The sequence below is a fragment of the Hypanus sabinus genome, chromosome 20 (genome assembly GCF_030144855.1).
Source record: "Hypanus sabinus isolate sHypSab1 chromosome 20, sHypSab1.hap1, whole genome shotgun sequence".
NCBI classification, from domain to species: domain Eukaryota; kingdom Metazoa; phylum Chordata; class Chondrichthyes; order Myliobatiformes; family Dasyatidae; genus Hypanus; species Hypanus sabinus.
Window position 1 is genome coordinate 11614771 of NC_082725.1, and position 18159 is coordinate 11632929.

At 41.9% G+C, this 18159-nt stretch overlaps 1 long non-coding RNA gene across 1 annotated transcript; it reads left to right on the top strand.

The window, feature by feature from the left end:
• Nucleotides 1–2237: 2237 nt before the first annotated feature.
• Nucleotides 2238–11423, top strand: LOC132378295 (uncharacterized). The gene is made up of 3 exons (XR_009506956.1): nt 2238–4089; nt 4385–4491; nt 4609–11423. It is a non-coding gene; the product is annotated as an uncharacterized LOC132378295 (long non-coding RNA).
• Nucleotides 11424–18159: the final 6736 nt, after the last annotated feature.

Below are 18159 nucleotides of genomic sequence, written 5' to 3' on the forward strand. Positions count from 1 at the left end.
GCTAGGGCAGTTCTAGGCAGTTTCTAGAGTAGGTTGCATGGTTGGCACAACATTGTGGGCCGAAGGTGCTGTAGATTACTATGTCCTAAAGCCAGTGAGTCTGTGGCCTCATCTGAACAAACTGGAAAAAGCTACACATCGTATTGGCCATGTGCTGACGTCATTGAGGAAGATGCTGGAGAAAGGATGCTATTGGGCCCGAGGACATTTGCAGAATCAAGATGGGGTTTTCACTAACAGTGAAAGGTTAAAATTAAAAAAGGTAGATGTAATTAACTGCAATTTGTAAATTGCTCTCTAGATAATTACTTGCAGCGCATCTCATTCCTCGTCAATCCCAGAAAGTAGCAACGGATCAATCAAGTGCTGGTTTGGATTATTACGGCCACATGTACCAAGATACAGTTGAAAAGCTTGTCTTTTTAGTGCTCATAAAGACCAAGTGATTACATAGTGCATTGAGCTGTAATAAAAACAGTAGCAATGAAGAACAATGTGCCGTGTTTACCGGTAAAAAGTGCAGCGCAGCTAAACGATAACGTCCAACATCATAACGAGGCAGATAATGAGGCCAAGAGTCTACCTTTTCGCACAAGAGATGCGTTCAACACTGATACGGGGGTTCGAAGCCGTCTTTGAGCCCGGAAGTACGCGTCTTCGGGTTTGAATTTCTTTTGACCGATGGGAGCGGGTCCTCAGAAACGTCGACTCTTTTTCTTCTCCGTTGATGCAGCCTGACCTGCGCGTTTCTCCAGCACCTTGTGTGTGTTTCAGGAGAGAGAATGTTTATTACTCCGGTGCGTGGCTCAGGTCGGCGCCGTGTCCGACAGGTAGGCAGCGGTACTCGGCTGTCAATCGTACACAGCGCCGCGGCGCTCGACCAATCGCGGTCGCCTTCGCTGCCAATCACGGCCCGCCCCCCGCCGCGCCGTAGCCAATCGGCGACTGGCTCGACCCGGAACGTAGCATTTCCACGTCGGCAAAAGAGAAGAGGATGGGGGTAAATGGAGAGAGTGGGGCATCGGCAGCCGTGGCAGCAGAGGTTTGAGGCTGGGCTTCAAATGCGCCCTTACTGCCCTGTCGCTCTCTGGGCTCGGCTGGGAGCTGGATTTCAACACAACCCTCCGGTCCGGAGGAGATCCGCTCTTTCCTGGTTTGCGCTGGATCACGAGGGCTCTGACCCGACTCTCACCTCTGGTCCGGAGAGCCGCGTTCGGTCCTCTGCCTCATGAGAGCTGGGGTCTGAACGGCCGGTGCCTGGCACGGGTGAGATACGACCGGAAAACTTGGATCAGTCTCTACCTTCTGACTGAGAGGAGCTGCCCTCTTTGCTCTGCCCTTTTTTGCCTCTGTTCTGCCTCAGACAACTGAGATCTGCCTCTATCTTCCAACTTGGCAGGGCTGTGATAAGACGTCCTCAAGTTCGGTAGCTCTCTCTTATTTAGTTCTCTAGCTTAGACAAATAGTGAGTGGTCTTACAAGAGGCGTCTGAACAGCCTTTGGCTCCGAGCAGCTGTTCTTTGGTCCTGGAGAGCTTGCTCTATATCTGTCCTTTGGTTTGGGGAGACCTATGTTGCAACTCAGGAGCTGTGTGCTTGTTCTCTGTCCTCTGACTTGAGGGTGTTATGATCTGCCTGGGGCTCTGCATCCGTTTCAGAACACCTATTCTCCCTCTTGTTCCTCTGCCTTGGAAAAGCTGCGCACTGGTGCATGAGAACTCTGACTCAGAGCTCAAATTCGCTTATTTTCTTTGGCTCCAGACTATCTGCTGGCCTCTGCTCCCCCTCTGTCCTTTAAAATGTTGAGGTGTGGTTTTAGCCGCAGAGTGAAGTTGTAGCTCTCTAGTTGTTAGACCACACTTGGAATATTGTGTCCAGTTCTGGTGTCTAATTATAGGAAGGATGTAGAAGCTTTGGAGAGGGTGCAGACGAGGTTTACCAGGATGCTGCCTGGATCAGAGAGCTTGTTTTATGAGGATTAGTTGAGTGAGCTGGGGCTTTTCTCTTTAGGGAGTTGGAGGATGAGAAGTAACTTAATAGAGTACAAGATGAAAAGAGGCATAGATCATGTGGATAGCCAGAGACTTTTTTCCAGGGCAGAAACACCATAAATTGAATGAGCTTGGAGGAGAGAGTGGGGGGGGGGGGAATGTCAGGGGGAAGTTTTTTGATTTTACAGAGGGTGGTGGGTGTATAGAACACTCAGCCAGGGATGGCAGTAGGGGCAGGTATTTTAGGGGCATTTAAGAAACTCTTAGATAGGTACATGAATAACATAAATTGAGGGTTATATAGCAGGGAAGAGTTAAGTGGTTTTTAGAGTAAGTTATAACATTGTGGGCTGACGGGCCTGTACTGTATTGTCAGTTCTATGTTCTGAAAAGTGGGTGGGTTTAGTGGTGGCCAGGGTTGACTCATTGACCTTGGCTTGGTTTTTGAGGGTAAGTGGATAATCTTTGCTCTAACTCAGTGTCTGTTCACTGATTCACTTTCCCCCTTCATTCAGCATGCCAAAATGATTTCTGATGTCAATGGTTCAGTCTGCTGGACTAAGCTGTGCAGGGACTGAGTTAACATGGTGTCTGGACCATTTTCATGTTTGCTTCCGAGGTGAAACGTGTTTCAACGTGCAATCATATTATCCAGTGCAATATATTTAACTAATTCTGTGGTTGCTTTCAGAGTTTGGACTTCAAATACTATTTAAAAATTCAAGTTATTAAATGTACTAATAATTAGAAACTATATGCATTTCAGGTGTTTGTCTAAAACAAAGAATGTGTTTCTTTTTCCATTCACTGACATATGGTGTATAATTTTTAAGTGTTGTTGCGTCCTGGTACCTGGATGACAATTTTGATCCACTGATGTAAATTGCTGCTGTGAAGGTGCTTATAGTTTTGCCTTTTAAAATGTATGCAGGCTTGAAGTGATCTAATAGTAAACTTGTAAACCAGCTTTTTTTTTTGTGCTCTCTTGTATAGTTCGGAGATTATTTAGCAGTTTCGCTGAAAGTTTTGATCACAAGTTTGGGGAATTTAGTCTTTCAAGGCAAAGTTCTGTAACACTCCGGCTCTGAGTAAATAGTAGTCAGTGCACTACAGAACTTTGTTTTGAGAGTCACTTCACTTTGGATCAAAGCTATAGATCGAGAGATTTGGTAATCGTTCCTGGGCAGGTTGAAGGTTGGGATCAGAAAGGATGATGGTGCTGCTGCTAAAGACTTTTAAAATGTAATCATAATACCTTTTGTAGTCTTTTCCAATGTAATATTAAAGTACTTGATACGGTTCACAATATTTCAGAATTGTCAAAATCTGTACTGCTTGTTTAGATTTTATTTTATTGGTCTTATGTGAAAAAATATATTTTTTATTATTCTGTTAATGTAAGTATGCCATTGCTTTAAAAATCAATTGATTAATATTACAAGTTCACGTTCAATTATCATTCAACCATACACCTGTCTATAGCTAAACAGAACAGTGTTCCTCGAGGGCCAATATACAAAACACATTATATACAGTCACACGGTTACAATAGCACAGACAGTCACAAAAACATATTAGCACAAATCCCTGGTTTAAAACCAAAAAGGCCATAAGCCTTAGGAGCAGAATTAGGCCATTTGGCCCATCGAGTCTGCTCCACCATTCAATCATGGCTGATCCTTTTTTCCTCTCAGCCCCACTCCCAGGCCTTCTCCCTATTGTCTTTGATGTCGTGTCCAATCAAGAACCTATCAGGCTTTGCCTTAAATACACCCAACGACCTGGCTCCACAGCTGTCTGTAGTTTTAAAAAAAATTTCACCATTTCAGCACCCTCTGGCTAAAGAAATTTCTCCACATCTGTTTTAAATGGACGTCGCTCTATCCTGAGGCTGTGCCCTCTTGTCCTAGACTTCCCCACCATTTCAACATTCGAAAGGTTTAAATGAGATTCTGTGTGGACAGACCCAGAGCTATCAAACGTCCCTTGTATGATAATCCTTTCATTCCCAGAATCAACCTTCTGAACCTCCTCTGAACCCTCTCCGATGCCAGCACATCTTTTAGATGAGGAGCACAAAGCTGTTCACTATACTCAAGGTGAGATTTGTAGTGATGCCTCCTTTTAAAAGTCGTAAACCTTTTATAATTCACTATGCTTACCTTGTGCAAGAATCATTTTATTATTCCCATAAGAGAAATGCTTTACCGTTTCCACCTGTCACCTTGCAGATTCTTACTTCACCTACCTTCCTGCTCACCTGGCTTCACCTATCACCTTCCAGCTTGTGCTCCTTCCCCTTCCCCCACCACCTTATTCTGGCTTCTTTCCCCTTCCCTTCCAGCCCTACTGAGGGGCCTCGGCCCAAATTGTCGACTTTATTCCTCCCTATAGATGCTGCCTGACTTGCTGAGTTCCTCCAGCACTTTGTGTGTGTTATTCTGGAAATATCACTATCACCTTCTCCAGATGAACTTGGAATGTGTTTGTTTTATTTGGAGGTGAGTTTTTTTTTTAAAAAAGCTTGTTTATTGTTTTTTATTCCATGACTGTTAGTTATTTTGTTTTACAATTTGACTGCACTAATTTTTCAACCCCATTCTCTTGGCTTCTCCCAGTAACCTTTGACACTCTGAGCCTATCAGCCTCAGCTTTAAACATACCCAATGAGTTGACCTCCACAGCCGTCTGTGGCGATGTATCCTACAGATTCACCACCCGCTCACTAAAGAAATTCCTCACCTGTTCTAAAGGGATGTCCTTCTTTAAATCCTATAGTGATGTCTTTGACCAAGAAGTCTTCTCAACGCATAGTTTAAATGGGATCCACTAGGATGAACATTGACTTAATTATGATTATTGATGCAGTCATGAAGAAGGCGCACCAGTGACTACACTTCATTAGGAGTCTGATGAGATTTTGTATGTCACCAAAGACTCTACCAAGTTTCTACAGATGTAGCATGGAGAGCACTCTAACTGATTGCCTGGTGTGGAGGATCCAATGTACAGTACAAAAGAGGTTACAGAGGGCTGTAGGCTCAGCCTGCTTCATCACGGGCACAAGCTTCCCCACCATGGAGGACATCTGGAAAAGGCGATGCCTGATGAAGGTGGCATCCGTCCTTATGGACCCTTATCACTCAGAACTCTCATCGCTGCGATCATGAGCCTGAAGACACACACTCAATATTTGAGGAATGGCTTCTTCCTTCAGGTTTCTGAAAGGTTTATGACACCACTTCTCTACTCTTTTGCACTATTTTATTATTTGCAACTTAAAATTTACTTATTTTTTATTGCAAGTTACAGTATTGTTTTATGTATTACACCGTACTGCTGTCACAGAATAACAAATGCTAGCACAGATGTCAGTGAAAATAATTATGAATCTGACTGATATATTTACAATAATTTGACGGCTTCTAATGTATTAAGGATTAGGTTTATTTGTCATGTGCATCAAAACATACAGTGAAATGCATGATTTGTGTCGATGACCAACACAGTCCGATGATGGGTTAGGGGCAGCCTGCAAGTATCGCCATGCTTCCGGTGCCAATGTAGCATGCCCACAACTTACTAGCTCTCACCCATATGTCTTTGGGAGCAAACCAGAGATTCCAGGAGAAGCGACATGTTCCCAGGGAGAACCTACAAGCACCTTATAGACAGCAGTGGGAATTGAACCCCAATTACTTTTGTTGTAACTGTACTGTTAACTTCTCTGCCACCCAAATGATTCAATTTCTTGCTGAGATCCCACAAGTACAGGTCTTAGCTGTGATATCAAAGTGTTCGGACCAGGACAGGCTATGGATGATGTTCACATTTAGGAGCTTGAAACTCTCAGCCTCAACACTGTAGATGTAAATGGGAGTGCTATTCCCCTTTCCGAATTCAATGACAAACTCCTTCATTTTGTTTTAGATTATTCAAGAGTGGTAAGTTTAACTGGCTGGAGTATTGCCCAAGAGAATGCAGCTGGGAATCATTTCAGTCTCTGTGATAAAGAATGGAAAGTTCCAGGGTTTTATTTGGGGACAATAAAGGAAGAGAAATTATAGTTCCAAGTCACCATTATTTGACCTGGAAGGGAATGTGGAACAGCTTGTGTTTCCAAGTACCAGCTCTCTTTGTTCTTCTAGAAGGTCAAGGTCCAGGGTAAATCTTGAGTCAATATTTAAAAACATTGTCCTTTAGTTGAGCAAATATCTAATTCACTTATAGTCAGGTTCATAACTGAGAAATTGAGAATCTAATCTAAATACTTTGTGAATACTTTGTTTCATACTGATCTTGTTAAAAATATAATATACTGTACACATATGCAAACGGTGTATACCAGGCAGTAATATTTTAACAGATGAATGTTTTTACATGGTGAGGTTTTTGAGGGTGAGGAGGATGTTTAAGGGTCTCATTATATTTTGGGTCACATGGAATTTTGTGTATAAGATCACATGGAATATTTAATTTTATTAATTGATATGAATGATTGCATTATCTTATTTATAACAGAAGATTGAGGTACTACAGCAGTTAAAGACATCTTAAGGATGCTGGTATTAGACAGTTTACTCTCGATAATGTACAAGGACAACTTTTTTTCTCACTCATGCCTTTTTGAAACATTAATATAGCAGTTAGTGTAGTTTACTGTGCCGGTGATCAGAAAATGGGTTCAGTTTTCACCGCTGTCTGTAAGGGGTTTGTACCTCAGAGCTTGAAGGTCTCTCTCAACCCTTTCAGCGTCAACACCATTCCTGTAGATGCCAGCATGTGCACCACCACCCCCCTTTCTGAAGTGAATGACCAGCTCTTCTGACATTGACACCATGTCACTAAGTTCTCTATCTCCTTCTTGAGCTCTGACATTTTGTTATTTGAGATGTGGCCCACGACAGTGGTATTATCAGTAAACTTGCAGATGGAGTTAGATCTTGGGGTATCTGCGGTTCTGCCACGTAGGTGACGTAGCTTTGCACAGTGGCACGGCATTTTGAAGCTCAGACTGCCAAGTAAATTTATTATCAAAGTACATGCATGTCGCCAGATTCATTTTCTTGTGGGCATCCGCAAGGAAACGCAACAGAATTGATGAAAAACTGCACACAACAAAGGTGGACGAACAATCAATGTGCAGAAGCCAACAAGTCCAGTCACTTTTTATTGTCATTTCGTTCGACCGTAACTGCTGGTACAGAACACAGTAAAAATGAGACAGTGTTTTTCAGGACCATGGTGCTAAGAAATGGAATAAATATTCAGATCATGAGTAGTTTTGAGAGCGTGGGTAGTTTTACAGACCCAGCTGTAAGAACAGGGTTCAATTTCTGCCGCTATCTGTGGGGAGTTAGTGCATTCTCCACACGTCCACATGTTTTTTCTCTGGATGCTCCGGGAGAGGGGAGGGAATGAGAAGCACCAGAGAGACATTCTGTAATAAACAGTTGTTGTTTCGAATCAAATGACTTTGCCTGGTGTCTCAGGGCTGGGTGTATCTCCACCCACGCCCCACCCCCCTGGCATTCTTCTGCCACTTATCCCACACCCCTCTCATGGCAGTCCACCCTCACCATTCTGAACATCTTTTGTTTCCACCTGATGTTCAAAACTCTCTGCCTGCTCCATGTTGATAAATACAGTACCGTGCAAAAGACTTCTGCACAGTGTCATACAGATTAAGGTTAGCAAGTTGTTGGAATGTTATGTTGGCGCAGGAAGTGTGTCAGCACTTCCGGGCTGCCCCCCCAGCACATCCTCAGACCATATAGAATCCTAGAAATCTACAGTACATTACAGGCCCTTCGGCCCACATGTAACCTACTCTAGAAACTGCCTAGAATTACCCTACTGCATAGCCCTCGATTTTTTTTTTCCAAGCTCCATGTACCTATCTAAGAGTCTCTTAAAATACCCTAATGTATCTGCCTCTACTACTGTGCTGGCAGTGCGTTCCATGTACCCACAGCTGTGTGTGCAAAATTTACCTCTGACAACCCCTTGTATCTACCTCAAAGCACCTTAAAACTTTGCCCCCTCACGTTAGCCATCTCAGCCCTGGGGAAAAGCCTCTGACTATCCACATGATCAATGCCTCTCATCATCTTATACACCTCCATCAGGTCACCTCTCATCCTTTGTCGTTCCAAGGAGAAAAGGCCAAGATCACTCAACCTATTCTTGTTGGTCAGCGACACAAATGACACATTTTACTGTATGTTTCAATATACACTTCACTTTATTTTTTAAGAGTAACGTGCTTTGACAAATGAAGCAGATGAAATCAGTCTAGTACGTTCAATAATCTTCCATTAATTCAGAAGATCAGCCGACATAAGCTGGTGACACATATTTGTGGGCAGCTGAATGCTCCACTGTTGACTGAGTCAAATCCTTAATTTGAGGTCAAGAAAAGCCACTTGGGGCTGCTCCCAGAACTTTCCTTACACCTGATGCAGAGTGAAGATAATGTCCACTCTGCCTTGAAATGAGCTCCTTTTTGAGCACTAGTGAGAGGTGACTGTAGGGAGCCCTGGCAGTGCCTTGTCTGTGGCTGACCCATTACAAAGGTGCTGGTAATCAGAATCAGGAAAGACAGCACATCATATCATTTTTCAGGAGCAATTTGAGAGCAAGGATTACATTTGATCTCTGGCACACTTGCCTTTTCTGTGTATGATGAGAGAATGCATTCAGATTTTGTTCATGTCTTTGCTCTCCCCCCCCCCTCCTTTTTACATTCATACACACAGGAGACTGAGGGGAGAGCTGATAGAGCTCTACAAGATTATGAGAGGAATAAATAGAGAGTACCTGTTTCCCAAGGATGAAATGTCTAGTACCAGAGGGTGTGCATTGAAGGTGAGAGGGTAAGTTTTTTTTCCTCAAAGTGGCTGTCTGGTGGTAGAGTGGTAGAGGCAAATACATCAGAGGCTTTTAGAAGGTGTCTGGGCAGGCACATGAATGTAAGGAAGATGGAGGGATAGGGACATGATGTTGGTAGGAGGAGTTGGTGCTGGGTTCTTGATTTGCTTTTCAGCTGGTTCAGCAGAGCATTGTGGGCTGAATGGCCTGTTCCTGTACTTGTACTGCTCTGTGTACATTGAAACAGACAGTGAAATGCTTCTTTTGCATTAATCAATAATGTAAAATTGATTAACATATCTTCATGTATTTTGTTATGTCACCAAAGTCACTTGGCAAATTTCTACAAATGCACCGTGGAGTCTGTTCTAGTTGCGTTATCACCATTTGGTGTGGGGAAGATTAAGGGGATTGCATGGGATTGATTAAGCCGCAGAAAGTTGTATGCTCTTTTGGATCTGTCCTGGGCACTAGCTTCCCTGGCCTCCAGGGCATCTTCAAGGAGCAATGCTTCGAAAAGGTGGTGTTCATCATTAAGGGCCCCCATCATCCAGGATATGCCCATTTCTCATTGCTATCCTCAGGGAGGAGGTGCAGGAGCCTGAAGGCACACACTCAATGATTCAGGAACAGATCCTTCCCCTCTGCCATCCAATTTCTGAATGGGCACTGAACCCATGAACACCACCTCACTACTTTTTTGCATGACTTATTGCATTTAGCTTTTTAATATATTTACTGTAATTCACAAATTTTATTATGTGTTGCAATGTTCTGCTGCTGCATAACGACAGGTTTCATGACATACACCAGTGATATGAAACCGGATTCTCACATTCAGTATTGTGCATTGTCTTTTGCATTCTCCATCCTTTAGAAATGAATCAAAACAAAGTTAATTATCACTGACAGCTTGTTGTTTTGCAGCAACAATGGAGAGATAGAAACCAGTGATTAAAGTGTGATAGAACAACTGAAAGATTTATAAAGTTTTAGAAAAGACAATTGCAGTTTATCTGGGAATGCCACGTGGAATGCAGATATACTTTCTCATTTATTCGTTCCAGAGGTCTGATTCTTATTTTGTTAAATATAATATTTTTGCATGAGGTGGCTTCATGTGACAGAATATGCTGCAATCTTAACAGAGCAAAACATTGATAATACAGGACACCACAGCTTTCAGTTTTAAACAAAGGAATAGAAGTACTTGGAGGGTGAAGTGGAATCTATGCAACCTCCTCACATGCCCTTTGTCCTGCTTAGTTGTTCTTAGTGCATGATTTTTATTTTTACAGTCTCTGTCTTGCAGTTTTAAAGCATTACAGGAATAAATTCCATGAAAGAGAAGTAAAGGAAATTGCTTGTAAAGCCTCATCCTTGAGTGGGGGTTGGGGTGAGGTGATGGATGGCCTCCATAGAATCCTTCTTTTGTTTCAGTCATGTTTTGTAATTAAGATAATAGACCGCATACGAAGGAAGGTCTCTTAGCTTCTAATTGTTGACCATTTGTGAACCACACCATGTGATTATCAACAGTATTGTGTTGAATGTGTTTTCTTTTACGATATTATTCTCTGTAACAAACAATGAACGTTACTGCAATATGATAACCAGAACCCGGAATGACTTTCTTTTTATGACTGACAGGAAGAAGCCGCAAAATCAAAATTTCCTCAATGTTCTTCTCAATTTTCTGAGTATTTAAGAATGGTTAAGGCTGACAGGAAGGCGACAGTGGCTCAGATAGCCACATGTTACAATAGTGGCATGCTTAAAAGCATCTCTGAATCTTGAAGTAGATGGGTGGAGGAGCAGAAGACCACAAACGTACTGCTAGGGCGTGTTCTGGAGAGAGGATATATGGTAAATATTAGTTTCCACAGTGTGGTGAACTACATTTACCTGTCTGGACATGCCCCCCCCCCCGCTGACTGCTCCTGTGGCTCCCCCCACAGACCCCGGTATAAAGGCGATTGGGGCCTGAGCCCTGCCCTCAGTCTCCAGGATGCAGTGTGGTGGTCAATTGCTGCTTGTTCTTTCTTCCAGTCAATAAAAGCCGATATCTCGCCTCACGTCTCAGAGAGTTATTGATGGTGCATCACACAGCATCCTATCTTCAGATTTGAATGTGGATTGTAGATCGAATTTAGAATGCAGCTCTGAACAATAGTCTTCCCGGAGCTGACTGCAATGCAGGAAACCCATTCACATGATGTCCCCATATTCATGAATAGAGAGCCGATGCTGATTAATGTTCGTTTTGGGTGTCTGGAGCATGGGTGTGAAGGCGGTGTTTGAAGACTATATGCAATTCAAAGGAAGTATTGTAGATATTGTAACTATAGAATTGTCCTACTGATACCTTTGATCTTTAGCATATAAAAATGTCACGTAATATTGGATTGGGCAGGCCACTTCTTCCAATAATATCTCGTCTCTTCAGTGACTTTGTTTACTGTCACAACACATGCACTCAGAGGCCACTCTATCAGATACAGGAGGTACCTAATAAAGTGGCCATTGAAGGTATATTTGTAAACAACATTTACTATTTGTGTTTTTCCCCCCTAGGACTTTTGCGTCCTTCAAAGTAAAGGAGAAGAAAGATCTTTCCTGGTGTGGATTTTGAATACTCTCAATCCAGATCAGGCATAATTAATACTCTGCTGGTCCTTTGGTTCAACAGTCGTTATGAATACACCAGTAACAGATTAATCATGTATGTCAGTGCACCAGAGTTCTATTTTCTCACATTAACCCTTAAAGATACCTAATATGACACTGAGTTAGATTTGATGGTAGCTAATTAATTTGACAGAACTAATGAAGTTTAAAAGTTCACATTACATATTAACATAATGTTAAATGTAATTAATTTAAAGTTTATCTTGGAAGGACATGGAAGCTTCAGAGAAGGTGCAGAGCAGATTTAGCAAGGTGCTGCCTGAATTAGAAACTGTCTTCTGAGGACAGGTTGGGTGAGTTTGGGCTTTTCTCTTTGGAGCGATGGAGGATAAGAGGTAACTTGAAAGAGGTGTATAAGATGATATGAGGCATAGACAGCCAAAGATATTTTTCCAGGGTAGAAATGGCTCATATGAGGGAAGCATAAACTTGAGGTGTTTGGAGGAAAGTATGGGGGGGGGGGGGAATGTCAGAGTTAGTTTTTTTTTAAAGAAAACTAAAGGATTTCAGAGAGTCGTAGGTGCATGGAATGTTCTGCCAGGGTGGAGGTAGAGGTGGATATATTAGGAACATTTAAGAGACTCTGAAGAACATACATGAAGGAAAAATAGAGAGAAGGTTAGATTGATCTTGGAGTAGGTTAAAGGGTCAGCACAACATTTTGGGCTGAAGGACCTTGTATTGTGCTGTATGAGTGGACTACATTCTAGTAGTCAGCATCAGTCTCTACATTATTACTTGCCTGGGTACACCCAAAGGTTTAAGAAAATAAGTGGGATTAATATTCTGGACAGAAATGACATGGAAAGATAAAAATGCTCAATCAAATATTTATCATAGGTTTCTAATTGAAGCAGTGGATTTTTTGAAGTAAATTATGAATCACAACAGAAGTATTCAATGCCATCTTTTAATATGATGGCCATTTTTACAAGAAGTACAGCCACTGGCCATTATTTCATTTTAATTGCATACAAAGTGAGTTAATGTGAGGCTTATTCATAGAATAATTGGCTTATTATAAATGAATGTAGCAACAGGATGTAGAACCCAGGTTGCTTGTGTTTTATTTGTTGTGTAGGGAGAATGGAAGAAAGTCATGACAACCAGAGTGAGCTGTAGAATGTCCTACTTCATTGTCTCCAAGCGTTAAGTATCAGAATCAGATCTAATATCACTGACTTAAGTCATTAAATTTGTTGTTTTAAAGCACCAGTACTGACGTAAAATTACTATAATTTATAAAAATAAGCAGTTTTAAAAAAGGAATAATGAGGTAGTGTTCATGGGCTATTCAGAAGTCTGATGGCGGTCAGGAAGAGGTTGTTGGGAGTGAGTCATCAAGCTCCTGTACCTCCTCCCTGGTAATAATAACAAGAAGACAGAATATCCCAGATGGTGAAGGTCCAACCTACTTGAGGCATTGCTTCTTGGTGGAGAGAGTTGTGCCCACGATGGAGCTGGTTGAGTTTACAACCCTCTGCAGCCTGCTTTGATCCTGTGCATTAGTGTCTCCTCACCAGACGATGTTGCAACCAGTCGGAATGCTTTCTACCACACATCTATGGAAATCTATGAGTCTTTCATGACATACTGAATCTCCCCAGACTTCGAAGGAAGTGGAGCAGCCAGCTTGCCTTTTTTGTGATTGTATCAATGTATTGGGCCCAGGATAGTTCTCCAGACATGTTGATACTCAGGAATTTAAAGCTACTTACCTTTTTCATTCTTGACCCCCTCAAGGAGAACTGGTGCATGTTCTCCTGACTTTCCCTTCCTGAAGTCCCCAATCAATTCCTTGGACTTGCTGACTTTGAGTGTGAGGTCATTGTTGCAGTCGGTCTATCTCGCGCCCATAGGCCTCCTCGTCGCCATTGAGATTCTGACAACGGTGGTGCCGACGGCAAAGTTACAGATGGTATTTGAACTTTGCTTCGCCGCACTGTCATGAGTGTGGAGAGATTAAAGCAGTGAGCTGAGAGCACATCCTGAAGTGCGCCTATGCTGTCAGCAAGGACGAGTTATTATCGCAGATCCATACAGAATCTGGGCTCCCAATAAAGAAGTTGAGGATCCAGTTGTAGAGAGGCTCAGTTTTGGAGTCTCTCTGATTAGTACTGAGGGGATGGTGGTGCTGAATGATAAGCTGTAATCAACAAACAGCAGCCTTACGTGTTTTGCAGTTGTCGCGTCTTCTATTAACCAGTTGTGACAGTGGGTCAGCTCCTTGTTCTTTTGTTGTGTTGCAGCAACATTCCCATTAGCTAATTGACAAGGTTCGGAATCAGGTTATTATCACCGACTTATGTTGTGAAATGATTTGTTTTGTGGCACAGTGCAGTAAATAAAATATACTAGAAGTTACAATAAGAAATAAAAAAAATATGAATAAGCAGTGCAAAAAGTAATTGAAAGAGTGAGCTAGTGTTCACTGGCTCATGAACCATTCAGAAAGTAGTCGATGAAACTAGTTCATCATATGTAGAGTCTTCCCACCATTGAACACATGTACACAGAGCATTAGCGGAGCAAAGCAGCATCCATTATCAGGGATCTCCACCACCCAGGTCATGCTCTCTTCTTGCTGTTGCCTTCAGGAAGAGGGTACAGGAGTCTTGCAACTCACACCACAAGGTTCAGGAACAATTACTCCCCTCAACCATCAGCCTCTTGAATGAGGGAGGATAACTTCACTCAACTTCAATTGCACCATCATTGAAATTTTCCCACAACCAATGGACTCACTAACAAGGGCCCTTCATCTCATGTTCTTGATATTTATTGCTTATTTATTTATTATTATTTCCTTCTTTTTGCATTTACACAGTTTTTTAACCTTTTGCACACTGGCAAACCACCCGAGTTGGTGTGGTCTTTCATGGTTTCCGTTACGGTTATTATTCAAAGCGCATTTATTATCACGTTATACAACCTTGAGCTTTGTTTACTTAACAAGCAAGGAACGCAAAAGAAACCAATTTGAAAAAAAATAAGGCCAACCCCCCCCCCCCCCAGTGCCCACAGAGAAAGAGAGAAAAATAGCAAAACAAATCACGCCTACAATAGAAGCAAGCAACAACAACAGCATTTTGGACCAAATTATTTTATGGGTATGCCCGCAAGACCATGAATCTCAGAGTTGTGTATGGTGAAACGTATATACTTTGGTAGTAAATTTACTTTGAATTTTGAAATCTAATGGCAGAGGTGAAGACATTGTTCCAAAAACATTGACTTGGCATCTTCAGGTTCCAGTATTTCCTCCCAAGTGGCAGTAATGAGAAGCGGGCATTTTCTGGGTGGTAGGGGTACTTATTGATGGAAGCCTCCTTTTTGAGGCATTGAAGATAGGTGGCTATGAATATTAAATTGAGTCCATAATCTAGAAATGGAACTTTTCCAATTTGGTTCAGGTTATTGCCTTCACTCCTGCTTGGAATCCACAATTTTTGGAATACCAAGGCATATGATTATATGTTTGGGTGCTTTCCAGCAGAGAGAGACATAATTAACAACAGCTGATACTAACTGAAAACATAAGTGCATTGCTTTAACAGCACTTGTCCTTCCACTGTTTTTAAATAACCACAACCTTGATTATATTAACATTATTCCTTTTGTCAGCCTAAACGATTGTTCTACTGGGAGAGCAAGGGAAAAAGAAAATCTCTTTGCCTCTTCTGTACAGGGAAGCCGTAGAAGGTACCTCATTAAATATGTTTAAGGCACAGTTAAATAGATTTTTTGCATAACTGGGAATTAAGGGTGATGATGAAAAGGCAAGTACGTGGAGATTAGATCAGCCATGGTCTTATTGAATGACGGAGTCAGCCCAACAGGCCAGATGGCCCTTTCCTGCTCCTGTTTCTTATGGTCAGTTTCATTGTTTGGAGTGATAGGGAGGTACAGCATAGAAACAGGCCCTTCAGTCTGTTTCAAGCATCCGCTTATACTGATCATAAACACAAGACGCTCGATATCTCGAGTAACACAAAGTGCTGGAGGAACTCAGGTCAGGCAGCAGCTATGGAGAGAAATAAACAGCTGACATTTAAGGCCAAGACCTTTCATTAGGACTAACTTTATGCTGATCAATTTTTAAATCCTCCGTACATTCTCCTCTATTCTTTCCCACATTCTACCACTTGTGTGCATACTAGGGGCGATTTACAGTGGCCAATTAACCCACCAACATGCTGGCCTTTGGGATGTGGGACGAAATTGGAGGAAACCCACAGGGTCACATGATAAACATACAAACTCCATGCATTCACACTGAAACATTCAGGACTTTTGGATTTCCAGGCGAGTGAATTCACACTCGGATCCTCCCCCTTCTTTCTAGCATTCCAGTTGAAATACTAACGTCAATTCTCACGCTCTCTTTAAATCCAACGCTGGGAAGTTTATTTTCATGAATCCACACTCTACACTGTCCTGTTGCCACACCAAACTTGGCAACTAGACCAGCGCTACAGGTTTTGGTGGAATTAGCATTGGTAAAATGTCAATGTCCCATGACCTCTTCGTCTGCCAAGATGAAGCCACCCTCAGGGTGGAGGAGCAAAGCCATATATTCCATCGGGGTAGCCTTCAACCTGATGGCATGAATATTGATTTATCCTTCCGCTAAAAGAAATTCACTCCCCTTCCCCTCTTTTTTCCCCATTCTGACTTTTTAACTCTTCCCACCTGCCTATCACCTCCCTTGTTTTTTTTTAAATTTACGTGTGCTAAATATTGAAAGTTACTGAGATTGATACTATAGATTTTAAAGTAAACTCTTACAGAGGAAGAAATAATTCATAATAATTGGAGAAGTTACTTTCAAGTTACTGTGGTAAAGCAACCTTTATGTCACTTTAAACCAAGGTAACATTCTGTAAGGTGAGAAATGTGGAAAGTACATTTAATCCTAGTCCTTTATGAATGAATTAGTGCCCTTGAAACAAATTTGGTGTTAGTAAATTAGGCATTCATATCATTGTATCATTAAGAGTAATTTCCATGTATTAAAGATCAGACTTATTTGTCAGTGAAATGCGTTGTTTGCTTCAATGACCAATACATTCCAAGAGTATGTTAGGAGCAGTCACCACACTTCTGGTACTAAAATAGTATGTGCACAACTTACTATCCCTACTTTGTATATCTTTAGAATGTGTTAGGAAACCGATGTCCTCACAGGGACAAACACCTTGGCAGTGCTGGGAACTGAACCAGAATAATTTCCATGTAGAAAAAGTTAGCTTTATATGTCAAAGCACACAGTGAATTTTTAAAAATCAAAATATACTTTATTCAAAAATAAAATTATATACAATAAACCGTTCAATGACTCTCAGTCCTTTACAAATGTTTCCATTACAGTCTTTACATTCCTACACTTTAGCCACCCAGGTGGCAACTCTGTTACTTCATATTTTCTTACACTTGTTCAGGGGTATACAACTCGCCCCCCCCCCCACCCCTCAACTCCCGCGGGAGAAGAACCCTAGACTGTGGTCCTTCCCCACCGGGCCCTTGCGGTGGCTGCACCGAGTTTGAGAGCGTCCCTCGGCACGTACTCCTGCAGCCGAGTATGTGCCAGTCGGCAGCATTCCCCCACGGACATCTCCGCGTGCTGGTAGACCATCAAGTTTCGGGCCGGTGGAATTGCACCATTTTGTGTTAAAGACCAATACAATAAAGCGTTCAGCACCGTGAAGCATTACACTAACTGTTATACCTCACTAACTAACCAATTTATAGGTGGATATGAAAATAAAAGATACTTTAAAACCATTAAGTACCAGAACAGTCTTGATGTACCACAAGTAATCAGAAGTAATCAGGTTTAATATTACTGGCCAAATGGCACGAAATTTCTTGTTTTGCAGCAGCAGTCCATGACAATACATTAACATAAATTGCAATGTAATTAAATAATTTGTGCATAAAAAAGAGAGCCAAAAATGGGTCGGTTCATTGTCCACTTCAGATGTGTAAGCAGACTCATTTAGATAATTGAGGAGCTTTTCTCCTTCAGATTTCCTGGTGGCCAACCATTGTAACTCTATTTCCCATGTCCATTCTGACATGTCCGTCCGTGGCCCCACCAAGAGTCCACTCTCAGGTCAGAGGACCGACACCTCTGGAGGGTATGCTCTGCCTTTTTTTTCACCACGTTTGCTTCATTTCATATTTTAATTATTTGCATTAATTTTCCTTTTACCTTTCAAGTAATCTCTCATTATATTTGTTGCCTATTGTTCATGTATATAATTTCAAACCAATTAAGATTGTTGCATCCAGACTCCATCGGTGGGAATATGAATCCATCTGCCCACTTGCCCTGTGTGACATTGCCCCTGGGATTGTGTTTACGCTGTGCATTCATGCTTCAGATATTGCATAGCTGAGTAAATCCGTTCACTGCCAGATTTACAGTCAGGATAGTGCCGAGGGAAAGACGTGTCATCGATAGCACTTCCTCTCCTGTTCTGTTCTACGGAATGTGAGATGACCTTTTAAACTGAACTGCCTATCCAAGATAAGGAAAATCAAACTTTTAGATTCTGATAAAGAACGGATTCTGTTTAAGTGAGACAGCGATCAACAGATTTGTAAAT